Raw genomic sequence first — 14150 nt, forward strand, 5'->3', positions numbered from 1 at the left:
CAGTGACCTATACGGTACTGACCTCAGTAACATCGCAGTGACCTATACGGTACTGATCTCAGTAACATCGCAGTGATCTATTTGATTTGCTGTCAGGGTCCAACCATTTTTCTCTACATACACACTAAAAATTAGATAGATAGAGAATATATATATATATATATATATATATATATACACATATACATACACACGCACACACACACATACATACATACAATATATACCCACACACGGTATTAATAGAACTCCCTGCGTCAGTGGAACCCAGCAATGTGATGTATCAGGTGTTTGGAATAGTATAATCAGTAAGTATAAGGCTGTTGCCACCACCATTGGGGGCCTATTATATATCAGTGCGCAGAAATAAGGAGGATTATTATTTCTATGGGTGATTATCCTGGTAATAACAGGAATTCCTTTCTCACCACAATTTATTACACAAAGGCAGCCGAGCGCAGCGAGTGTGAAGTTGAAGTGAAAGCGCAGATTCTACACGTCTGGGTTACTCACAAATGTTACGTAGAATACAGCTGAGGTTCCTTAGTGCATATATGGACCATGAATTCCCATCAGCCACCACAGCGAGGTCTCTCATACACACAGCTTACACCTTACAGCCTCTGACACACACTGTACATCACTACGACACACAGCTTACACCTTACTGCCTCTGACACACACACACTGTACATCACTAGGACACACAGCTTACACCTTACTGCCTCTGCCACACACTGTACATCACTAGGACACACAGCTTACACCTTACTGCCTCTGCCACACACGGTACATCACTAGGACACACAGCTTACACCTTACAGCCTCTGACACACACTGTACATCACTAGAACACACAGCTTACACCTTACAGCCTCTGACACACACTGTACATCACTAGGACACACAGCTTACACCTTACAGCCTCTGACACACACTGTACATCACTAGGACACACAGCTTACACCTTACTGCCTCTGACACACACACTGTACATCACTAGGACACACAGCTTACACCTTACTGCCTCTGACACACACTGTACATCACTAGGACACAGCTTACACCTTACAGCCTCTGACACACACTGTACATCACTAGGACACACAGCTTACACCTTACTGCCTCTGCCACACACACACATAGTACATCACTAGGATACACAGCTTACACCTTACTGCCTCTGACACACACGGTACATCACTAGGACACACAGCTTACACCTTACAGCCTCTGCCACACACTGTACATCACTAGGACACACAGCTTACACCTTACTGCCTCTGACACACACGGTACATCACTAGGACACACAGCTTACACCTTACTGCCTCTGACACACACTGTACATCACTAGGACACACAGCTTACACCTTACAGCCTCTGACACACACTGTACATCACTAGGACACACAGCTTACACCTTACTGCCTCTGCCACACACTGTACATCACTAGGACACACAGCTTACACCTTACAGCCTCTGACACACACTGTACATCACTAGGACACACAGCTTACACCTTACTGCCTCTGACACACACGGTACATCACTAGGATACACAGCTTACACCTTACAGCCTCTGACACACACTGTACATCACTAGGACACACAGCTTACACCTTACTGCCTCTGACACACACGGTACATCACTAGGACACACAGCTTACACCTTACTGCCTCTGACACACACTGTACATCACTAGGACACACAGCTTACACCTTACAGCCTCTGACACACACGGTACATCACTAGGACACACAGCTTACACCTTACTGCCTCTGACACACACGGTACATCACTAGGACACACAGCTTACACCTTACTGCCTCTGACACACACTGTACATCACTAGGACACACAGCTTACACCTTACTGCCTCTGCCACACACTGTACATCACTAGGACACACAGCTTACACCTTACTGCCTCTGCCACACACTGTACATCACTAGGACACACAGCTTACACCTTACTGCCTCTGACACACACGGTACATCACTAGGACACACAGCTTACACCTTACTGCCTCTGACACACACAGTACATCACTAGGACACACAGCTTACACCTTACTGCCTCTGCCACACACTGTACATCACTAGGACACACAGCTTACACCTTACTGCCTCTGCCACACACTGTACATCACTAGGACACACAGCTTACACCTTACAGCCTCTGACACACACTGTACATCACTAGGACACACAGCTTACACCTTACAGCCTCTGACACACACTGTACATCACTAGGACACACAGCTTACACCTTACTGCCTCTGACACACACCGTACATCACTAGGACACACAGCTTACACCTTACTGCCTCTGACACACACTGTACATCACTAGGACACACAGCTTACACCTTACAGCCTCTGACACACACTGTACATCACTAGGACACATAGCTAACACCTTACAGCCTCTGACACACACACACATAGTACATCACTAGGATACACAGCTTACACCTTACTGCCTCTGACACACACACATAGTACATCACTAGGATACACAGCTTACACCTTACTGCCTCTGCCACACACACACATAGTACATCACTAGGATACACAGCTTACACCTTACTGCCTCTGACACACACAGTACATCACTAGGACACACAGCTTACACCTTACTGCCTCTGCCACACACTGTACATCACTAGGACACACAGCTTACACCTTACTGCCTCTGCCACACACGGTACATCACTAGGACACACAGCTTACACCTTACTGCCTCTGACACACACACATAGTACATCACTAGGATACACAGCTTACACCTTACTGCCTCTGCCACACACACACATAGTACATCACTAGGATACACAGCTTACACCTTACAGCCTCTGACACACACTGTACATCACTAGGACACACAGCTTACACCTTACTGCCTCTGACACACTGTACATCACTAGGACACACAGCTTACACCTTACTGCCTCTGACACACACACACATAGTACATCACTAGGACACACAGCTTACACCTTACAGCCTCTGACACACACGGTACATCACTAGGACACACAGCTTACACCTTACTGCCTCTGCCACACACTGTACATCACTAGGACACACAGCTTACACCTTACTGCCCCTGCCACACACTGTACATCACTAGGACACACAGCTTACACCTTACTGCCTCTGACACACACACATAGTACATCACTAGGATACACAGCTTACACCTTACTGCCTCTGCCACACACACACATAGTACATCACTAGGATACACAGCTTACACCTTACAGCCTCTGACACACACTGTACATCACTAGGACACACAGCTTACACCTTACTGCCTCTGACACACTGTACATCACTAGGACACACAGCTTACACCTTACTGCCTCTGACACACACACACATAGTACATCACTAGGACACACAGCTTACACCTTACAGCCTCTGACACACACGGTACATCACTAGGACACACAGCTTACACCTTACAGCCTCTGACGCACACTGTACATCACTAGGACACACAGCTTACACCTTACAGCCTCTGCCACACACTGTACATCACTAGGACACACAGCTTACAGCCTCTGACACACACTGTACATCACTAGGACACACAGCTTACACCTTACAGCCTCTGACACACACTGTACATCACTAGGACACACAGCTTACAGCCTCTGACACACACTGTACATCACTAGGACACACAGCTTACACCTTACTGCCTCTGACACACACACATAGTACATCACTAGGATACACAGCTTACACCTTACTGCCTCTGCCACACACACACATAGTACATCACTAGGATACACAGCTTACACCTTACAGCCTCTGACACACACTGTACATCACTAGGACACACAGCTTACACCTTACTGCCTCTGACACACTGTACATCACTAGGACACACAGCTTACACCTTACTGCCTCTGACACACACACACATAGTACATCACTAGGACACACAGCTTACACCTTACTGCCTCTGACACACACACACATAGTACATCACTAGGACACACAGCTTACACCTTACAGCCTCTGACACACACGGTACATCACTAGGACACACAGCTTACACCTTACAGCCTCTGACGCACACTGTACATCACTAGGACACACAGCTTACACCTTACAGCCTCTGCCACACACTGTACATCACTAGGACACACAGCTTACAGCCTCTGACACACACTGTACATCACTAGGACACACAGCTTACACCTTACAGCCTCTGACACACACTGTACATCACTAGGACACACAGCTTACAGCCTCTGACACACACTGTACATCACTAGGATACACAGCTTACACCTTACTGCCTCTGCCACACACACACATAGTACATCACTAGGATACACAGCTTACACCTTACAGCCTCTGACACACACTGTACATCACTAGGACACACAGCTTACACCTTACTGCCTCTGACACATAGTACATCACTAGGACACACAGCTTACACCTTACAGCCTCTGACACACACGGTACATCACTAGGACACACAGCTTACACCTTACAGCCTCTGACGCACACTGTACATCACTAGGACACACAGCTTACACCTTACAGCCTCTGCCACACACTGTACATCACTAGGACACACAGCTTACAGCCTCTGACACACACTGTACATCACTAGGACACACAGCTTACACCTTACAGCCTCTGACACACACTGTACATCACTAGGACACACAGCTTACAGCCTCTGACACACACTGTACATCACTAGGACACACAGCTTACACCTTACAGCCTCTGACACACACTGTACATCACTAGGACACACAGCTTACACCTTACTGCCTCTGCCACACACTGTACATCACTAGGACACACAGTTTACACCTTACAGCCTCTGACACACACTGTACATCACTAGGACACACAGCTTACACCTTACTGCCTCTGACACACACTGTACATCACTAGGACACACAGCTTACACCTTACTGCCTCTGCCACACACTGTACATCACTAGGACACACAGCTTACACCTTACTGCCTCTGACACACACGGTACATCACTAGGACACACAGCTTACACCTTACTGCCTCTGACACACACACATAGTACATCACTAGGATACACAGCTTACACCTTACTGCCTCTGACACACACTGTACATCACTAGGACACACAGCTTACACCTTACAGCCTCTGCCACACACTGTACATCACTAGGACACACAGCTTACACCTTACAGCCTCTGACACACACTGTACATCACTAGGACACACAGCTTACACCTTACAGCCTCTGACACACACGGTACATCACTAGGACACACAGCTTACACCTTACAGCCTCTGACGCACACTGTACATCACTAGGACACACAGCTTACACCTTACAGCCTCTGCCACACACTGTACATCACTAGGACACACAGCTTACAGCCTCTGACACACACTGTACATCACTAGGACACACAGCTTACACCTTACAGCCTCTGACACACACTGTACATCACTAGGACACACAGCTTACAGCCTCTGACACACACTGTACATCACTAGGACACACAGCTTACACCTTACAGCCTCTGACACACACTGTACATCACTAGGACACACAGCTTACACCTTACTGCCTCTGCCACACACTGTACATCACTAGGACACACAGTTTACACCTTACTGCCTCTGACACACACTGTACATCACTAGGACACACAGCTTACACCTTACTGCCTCTGACACACACTGTACATCACTAGGACACACAGCTTACACCTTACTGCCTCTGCCACACACTGTACATCACTAGGACACACAGCTTACACCTTACTGCCTCTGACACACACGGTACATCACTAGGACACACAGCTTACACCTTACTGCCTCTGACACACACACATAGTACATCACTAGGATACACAGCTTACACCTTACTGCCTCTGACACACACTGTACATCACTAGGACACACAGCTTACACCTTACAGCCTCTGCCACACACTGTACATCACTAGGACACACAGCTTACACCTTACAGCCTCTGACACACACTGTACATCACTAGGACACACAGCTTACACCTTACTGCCTCTGACACACACACATAGTACATCACTAGGACACACAGCTTACACCTTACAGCCTCTGCCACACACTGTACATCACTAGGACACACAGCTTACACCTTACTGCCTCTGACACACACTGTACATCACTAGGACACACAGCTTACACCTTACAGCCTCTGACACACATAGTACATCACTAGGACACACAGCTTACACCTTACAGCCTCTGCCACACACTGTACATCACTAGGACACACAGCTTACACCTTACAGCCTCTGACACACACTGTACATCACTAGGACACACAGCTTACACCTTACTGCCTCTGACACACACACATAGTACATCACTAGGACACACAGCTTACACCTTACTGCCTCTGACACACACTGTACATCACTAGGACACACAGCTTACACCTTACAGCCTCTGCCACACACTGTACATCACTAGGACACACAGCTTACACCTTACTGCCTCTGACACACACTGTACATCACTAGGACACACAGCTTACACCTTACAGCCTCTGCCACACACTGTACATCACTAGGACACACAGCTTACACCTTACAGCCTCTGACACACATAGTACATCACTAGGACACACAGCTTACACCTTACTGCCTCTGCCACACACTGTACATCACTAGGACACACAGCTTACACCTTACAGCCTCTGACACACACGGTACATCACTAGGACACACAGCTTACACCTTACAGCCTCTGACACACACGGTACATCACTAGGACACACAGCTTACACCTTACAGCCTCTGACACACACAGTACATCACTAGGACACACAGCTTACACCTTACAGCCTCTGCCACACACGGTACATCACTAGGACACATAGCTTACACCTTACTGCCTCTGACACACACGGTACATCACTAGGACACACAGCTTACACCTTACTGCCTCTGACACACACGGTACATCACTAGGACACACAGCTTACACCTTACAGCCTCTGACACACACACATAGTACATCACTAGGACACACAGCTTACACCTTACAGCCTCTGCCACACACTGTACATCACTAGGGAGCTGCTCACTCTGATTAATAACACCTGTGTATAGATGGGCGGGGAGCAGGTAATCACCACATTCACCATACACATCATTATAAGGGGGGTGGAGGCTTGTTCTGCGCACCCAGTATCCAAACATGGAAGTGTGTACTAAGATCAACTAGAATCTCCATCAGAGGTTCCCAAACGTGGTCCTCACGGTTCCCAACAGTCCAGGTCTAAGCTGTATACACATGGTACAATCTGTGCCACCAACCACTGGAAAGATCTCTCTCAGTGAAGTCCTCCTGCCACATCTCTGACCGGGCAAAGTTGACTATATCGTACAAGTTGGCCTCATATACGGATGATCATAGATATCGTTATCGTTGGTCGATCATTCGCTGCATAAAAATGAACGATATGAATGATTTATCGTTGAACAATATCCTACCCTCCAACATGAGCCGTTCCATAAGCTACAAAACCCTCTGCTCCTGGACTTGCACCTAATGTATGATTGCAGTCACCTGTGTTGTACTAGGTAATTGATGAGACAGGTGTCACCACAGGGGACTGCAATCATACATTAGGGGGGGAAGTCCAGGAGCAGAGTATTTTGTACCTAATGTAAGGGATCATGTTGGAGGGTCTGTGATATTGTTATTGTTCAGGAAAATCATCCCATGTGTGTATGCAGCATTAGAGATATCCATGATTGAGCACAAGTGGTTAAATCAAATTGACTGAGGTACTAATGAAATCACCTGTGCTCAACCATGGATATCCTTAAAACCTGGACTGTTAAGATGGTACACACATAAAGATTCTGTCCAACCATCCAACTAGTTGATTGGTTGGAATGAAGATCAGGTAACGTATGGGGGTAACTGACAATCAGCAATTTGCTCCTAAATGCCAGAAAACAGATGAAAATGGCGTCAGACAAGTTTGTTAAATGTTTCATCTAAACTATATGTTCAAACAACAGTTTTTGTCCATTTTCCGGCGTTTGGGAGCAAATTGCTGATCGTCAGTTACTCCCATACGTTACCAGATTCTCATTCCAACCAATCATCTCTAGTTAGATGGTTGTAAGGAGGGGCTCTAGACTGCACCCCCTAATAGTAATGAAAGGTGCCATCATGTATAGGGAGGGGCTCTAGACTGCACCCCCTAATAGTAATGAAAGGTGCCATCATGTATAGGGAGGGGCTCTAGACTGCACCCCCTAATAGTAATGAAAGGTGCCATCATGTATAGGGAGGGGCTCTAGACTGCACCCCCTAATAGTAATAAAAGGTGCCATCATGTATAGGGAGGGGCTCTAGACTGCACCCCCTAATAGTAATGAAAGGTGCCATCATGTATAGGGAGGGGCTCTAGACTGCACCCCCTAATAGTAATGAAAGGTGCCATCATGTATAGGGAGGGGCTCTAGACTGCACCCCCTAATAGTAATGAAAGGTGCCATCATGTATAGGGAGGGGCTCTAGACTGCACCCCCTAATAGTAATGAAAGGTGCCATCATGTATAGGGAGGGGCTCTAGACTGCACCCCCTAATAGTAATGAAAGGTGCCATCATGTATAGGGAGGGGCTCTAGACTGCACCCCCTAATAGTAATGAAAGGTGCCATCATGTATAGGGAGGGGCTCTAGACTGCACCCCCTAATAGTAATGAAAGGTGCCATCATGTATAGGGAGGGGCTCTAGACTGCACCCCCTAATAGTAATGAAAGGTGCCATCATGCTGAGATTTCAAAGTGACATATACAAAAAACAGATTTGCAGATGCACTATGCGATCATTACTGTATACATATAAATTTATAATATAGAATTTCAGAGGTAGTTTGCATATCAATGGCCACTGATACGGGCCTGCCCACCAGCGTCAAGGTCACCTCATTGAGCAGGTCCCTAACACTCTGGGGTTCACATCTGGGACGCAGAACACCCCAAAAGTCAGCTCAGCCAAAGACCTCCCTAGGGCATCACTCGAAAAAAAGGGTGACAGTGAAGTGTTAAAGTATCAGGTGTGTAAAGTAATTAACAAGTGTTATAATAATGATAAGGGCAGAATGTGTGTGAAAAAATACATAAATAATAAACAAACATGAAAGTGATATATAAAGTGACTGTATGTATTACATGGTGATGCCCTGGAGAGGTCCAGCCAGAACAGCTCAGGGGGTCCCCACACCCAAACGCTCACCCCAAATAAACTGATACTAACAATATAAATAGGACTTACTTGTAATTATGCCTGTTGCCTGGTGCAGTCAAATGCTAGGTCCCTGCTTAAAAACATATGAGGGGGTGGGGGGGGGTGTGCAAATCTAGACTGGAGCAATCTCAGGCTTCAGATATGTGTATATTAAATACACAATATGGGGTATAAGGAGGGGCTCTAGACCCTAATAGTAATGAAAGGTGCCATCATGCTGAGATTTCAGTGGCATATACAAAAAACAGATTAGCAGATGTTACTGTATACATATAAATTTATAATATAGAATTTCAGAGGTAGTTTGCATATCAATGGCCACTGATACGGGCCTGCCCACCAGCGTCAAGTATATGTATACAGTAATGATCGCATAGTGCATCTGCAACTCTGTTTTTTGTATATGCTAGTTAGATGGTTGGACAGATAATCTTTACGTGTGTACCCAGCTTTACGGTACCTTGAGGAACACATTTAGGAACCTCTGATCTATAATATTCCAGAGTATAACCGATATATATTTATGGTCTTAGTGCATAGAGTATACACATGCATTTACAGTTATATATATGAGCTAGGAACAGAAACAGACAAATCTCAGGTGCACAACTCCAAATTACTGATAATATATAAATGCAATAACATTTTGCGGTGCCCTGGGGCGGGTTAGCTGGGCCAGTTTTGGGGGTCCTGTGCTCTCAGGATTTGAAATCTAGTATGTTAGGGACCTACCCTAAAGAGGTTACCTGGATATGGTGGGTAGGCCCATAACCTTGGCCATGATTATGCTAAAAACCTTTATTGATTGCAAAATGTTATTGCATTTATATAACATCAGTAATTTGGAGTTGTGCACCTGAGATTTGTCTGTTTCTGTGCCTGTAATTAGTCTCATCAGGTAGCACCTCCCACTATATATATATATTCAGGGTGTGCAATCCAGGAACCTTTCCTATATATATATATATGAGCTACAAAGTCCAACAAGTAAATAAGATAAAATCTGAAAAAATCACTAGTAGTACACCGGGCGCACACGTATCATGGTGACTAGTACTACACCGGGTGCCACGTATAATGGTGACTAGTAGTACACCGGGCGCACACGTATCATGGTGACTAGTACTACACCGGGCGCACACGTATAATGGTGACTAGTAGTACACCGTGCGCACACTTATAATGGTGACTAGTACTACACCGGGTGCCACGTATAATGGTGACTAGTAGTACACCGAGCGCACACCTATAATTGTGACTAGTAGTACACCGTGCGCACACTTATAATGGTGACTAGTACTACACCGGGCGCCACGTATAATGGTGACTAGTAGTACACCGGGCGCACACGTATAATTGTGACTACTAGTACACCGGGCGCACACGTATAATTGTGACTAGTAGTACACCGAGCGCACACTTATGATGGTGACTAGTAGTACACCGGGCGCCACGTATAATGGTGACCAGTACTACACCGGGCGCACACGTATAATGGTGACTAGTAGTACACTGGGCGCACACATATAATGGTGACTAGTAGTACACCTGGCGCGCACGAATAATGGTGACTAGTAGTACACCGGGCGCACAGGTATAATGGTGACTAGTAGTACACCGGACGCACACGTATAATGGTGACTAGTAGTACACTGGGCGCGTATAATGGTGACTAGTAGTACACTGGGCGCACACGTATAATGGTGACTATTAGTACACCGGGCGCACACGTATAATGGTGACTAGTAGTACACTGGGCGCGTATAATGGTGAATAGTAGTACACTGGGTGCACACGTATAATGGTGACTAGTAGTACACCGGGCGCACACGTATAATGGTGACTACTAGTACACCGGGCGCACACGTATAATGGTGACTAGTAGTACACCGGGCGCACACATATAATGGTGACTAGTAGTACACCGGGCGCACACGTATAATGGTGACTAGTAGTACACTGGGCGCGTATAATGGTGAATAGTAGTACACTGGGTGCACACGTATAATGGTGACTAGTAGTACACCAGGCGCACACGTATAATGGTGACTAGTAGTACACCAGGCGCACACGTATAATGGTGACTAGTAGTACACCAGGCGCACACGTATAATGGTGACTAGTAGTACACCGGGCGCACACATATAATGGAGACTAGTAGTACACCGGGCGCACACATATAATGGTGACTAGTAGTACACCGGGCGCACACGTATAATGGTGACTACTAGTACATCGGGCGCACACGTATAATGGTGACTAGTAGTACACCGGGCGCACACGTAGAGGCAGTTCTGGCGACTTCCATTACGTTGCTGTTTGTTGGTGCCTCAGTAACTTTCTGGAAGTTGGAAGCAATTTTATATAGGTACATTTTATTTTATGGTATTAAAATAAATAAAATTTATGTTTTTTCCTGATCTGAACATTATTTCCATGTAAGAAAACATGTCCTGTGTCCGTCCTGTGTAATAAGGTAGCAGTTATGTACGTGGGGGGTTCAATAGTGACATGAGGGGGGGAGGGGGGAGAACACTTTGTCTTTTCTTTATTTACGTTTTGTGTCACTATCGGTTATTACGCTCAGTAGGTCTGATTGCGACACGGGAAGTATGGGGACACTGTGCTGCCACCTGTTAGTTTGTTGTACTTGGAGCCGACATATCAGCCTCTGCCGGAGCCAAAGCAAACAGGTGGAGGTGACTGTGGTGACACATTCTCATGTGAGAGAGAGATTGATGTAATCCAGCTGTTTTTCAGCCTCGTACCTGAGGCCGCAGATCGGGGCTACGCAGCCAATACGGCCAATCATAGCGTAGGAAACGGGCAAACATGTCCTAAAGTATCACATTCCGGGGCCTGGTACCAGAGGGGGCAGCTAAAGGTCGGCAAGTATGTGAACGTCCCTTACAATAAGCGTGTCAGGAGGGTGATGCCATCCCGCCGCCATAGGACTCCGGAGCAACGGATAGGTTGGCGTGATAAATAACGCGTCACCATCTGGCACCCGGACGGATGAATCTGGGTTTGGCGGAAGCTGGGAGAACTCTCCCTGCCCAATTGTGTGCTGGTAACAGGGAAGAAGTAAGCTGGTTACTCACTTAGATATATCATTTGTTATATCCGCAGATATGTTGTGAGTATATAGCGGGCGTGTACACCCTATATGCCACAGACTTATCCAGCACCGGAAGGCCGACTGCGAGCATCACTAATAACGGGAGTGTCCAGATTCCCTTCATGGACAGGACCCTGACGTCATCAGCCACTGTCCAACGTCATTCCCTCCATCCAAGTGGGCATAGAGGGGGAATATAATCTGGTGGCAAGCGCTGCAAGGGGACAACTTTGGTCTTTAGATGGCCTCTATGGGCATGGAACTGCCCTTCTGCCCTCACTATAATGCTGTGGCTGAGCGAGTGTGAGCCCTGCAGCCCAGGCCTGGTGTAAGCTTCCCAGGAGAGCAGGAGATGTTACAGCGGGAGAGCAGGAGATGTTACAGCAGGAGAGCAGGAGATGTTACAGCAGGAGATGTTACAGCGAGAGAGGGGGAGATGTTACAGCGGGAGAGCAGGGGATGTTACAGCGGGAGAGCAGGAGATGTTACAGCGGGAGAGCAGGAGATGTTACAGCGGGAGAGCAGGAGATGTTACAGCGGGAGAGCAGGGGCTGTTACAGCGGGAGAGCAGGGGCTGTTACAGCGGGAGAGCAGGAGATGTTACAGCGGGAGAGCAGGGGATGTTACAGCCGGAGAGCAGGGGATGTTACAGCCGGAGAGCAGGAGATGTTACAGCGGGAGAGCAGGGGCTGTTACAGTGGGAGAGCAGGGGCTGTTACAGCGGGAGAGCAGGGGCTGTTACAGCGGGAGAGCAGGGGCTATTACAGCGGGAGAGCAGGAGCTGTTACAGCGGGAGAGCAGGAGATGTTACAGCGGGAGAGCAGGAGATGTTACAGCGGGAGAGCAGGGGCTGTTACAGCGGAAGAGCAGGAGATGTTACAGCGGGAGAGCAGGAGATGTTACAGCGGGAGAGCGGGAGATGTTACAGCAGGAGAGCAGGAGATGTTACAGCGGGAGAGCAGGGGATGTTACAGCGGGAGAGCAGGGGATGTTACAGCGGGAGAGCAGGAGATGTTACAGCAGGAGATGTTACAGCGGGAGAGCAGGGGCTGTTACAGCGGGAGAGCAGGGGCTATTACAGCGGGAGAGCAGGAGCTGTTACAGCGGGAGAGCAGGAGATGTTACAGCGGGAGAGCAGGAGATGTTACAGCGGGAGAGCAGGGGCTGTTACAGCGGGAGAGCAGGAGATGTTACAGCGGGAGAGCAGGAGATGTTACAGCGGGAGAGCGGGAGATGTTACAGCAGGAGAGCAGGAGATGTTACAGCGGGAGAGCAGGGGATGTTACAGCGGGAGAGCAGGGGATGTTACAGCGGGAGAGCAGGAGATGTTACAGCAGGAGATGTTACAGCGGGAGAGCAGGGGATGTTACAGCTGGAGAGCAGGAGATGTTACAGCGGGAGAGCAGGGGATGTTACAGCGAGAGAGCGGGAGATGTTACAGCGAGAGAGCAGGAGATGTTACAGCGGGAGAGCAGGAGATGTTACAGCGGGAGAGCAGGGGATGTTACAGCGAGAGAGCAGGGGATGTTACAGCGGGAGAGCAGGGGCTGTTATAGCGGGAGAGCAGGAGATGTTACAGCGGGAGAGCAGGAGATGTTACAGCGGGAGAGCAGGGGCTGTTACAGCGGGAGAGCAGGAGATGTTACAGCGGGAGAGCAGGAGATGTTACAGCGGGAGAGCGGGAGATGTTACAGCAGGAGAGCAGGAGATGTTACAGCGGGAGAGCAGGGGATGTTACAGCGGGAGA

At 47.8% G+C, this 14150-nt stretch overlaps 1 protein-coding gene across 5 annotated transcripts in view; it reads right to left on the reverse strand.

Moving 5' to 3' along the window:
- LOC148442170 (alanine aminotransferase 2) overlaps window positions 1-14150 on the reverse strand; it is a 269352-nt gene that overhangs the window by 113265 nt on the left and 141937 nt on the right. Inside the window, exon 1 of one of the 5 annotated variants that reach the window (XM_088464140.1) lies at window positions 7511-7545. The exons of 3 other annotated variants lie outside the window; for them this stretch is intronic. The gene's annotated coding sequence lies outside the window, so the exon portion shown is untranslated. Of the gene's footprint in view, window positions 1-513; window positions 538-7510; window positions 7546-14150 lie in introns of those variants that run through there. One more of the 5 variants, XM_088464142.1, reaches the window with a different exon arrangement.

The sequence above is a fragment of the Taudactylus pleione genome, unplaced genomic scaffold (genome assembly GCF_031769625.1).
Source record: "Taudactylus pleione unplaced genomic scaffold, aTauple2 ptg001597l, whole genome shotgun sequence".
Lineage (NCBI taxonomy): Eukaryota > Metazoa > Chordata > Amphibia > Anura > Myobatrachidae > Taudactylus > Taudactylus pleione.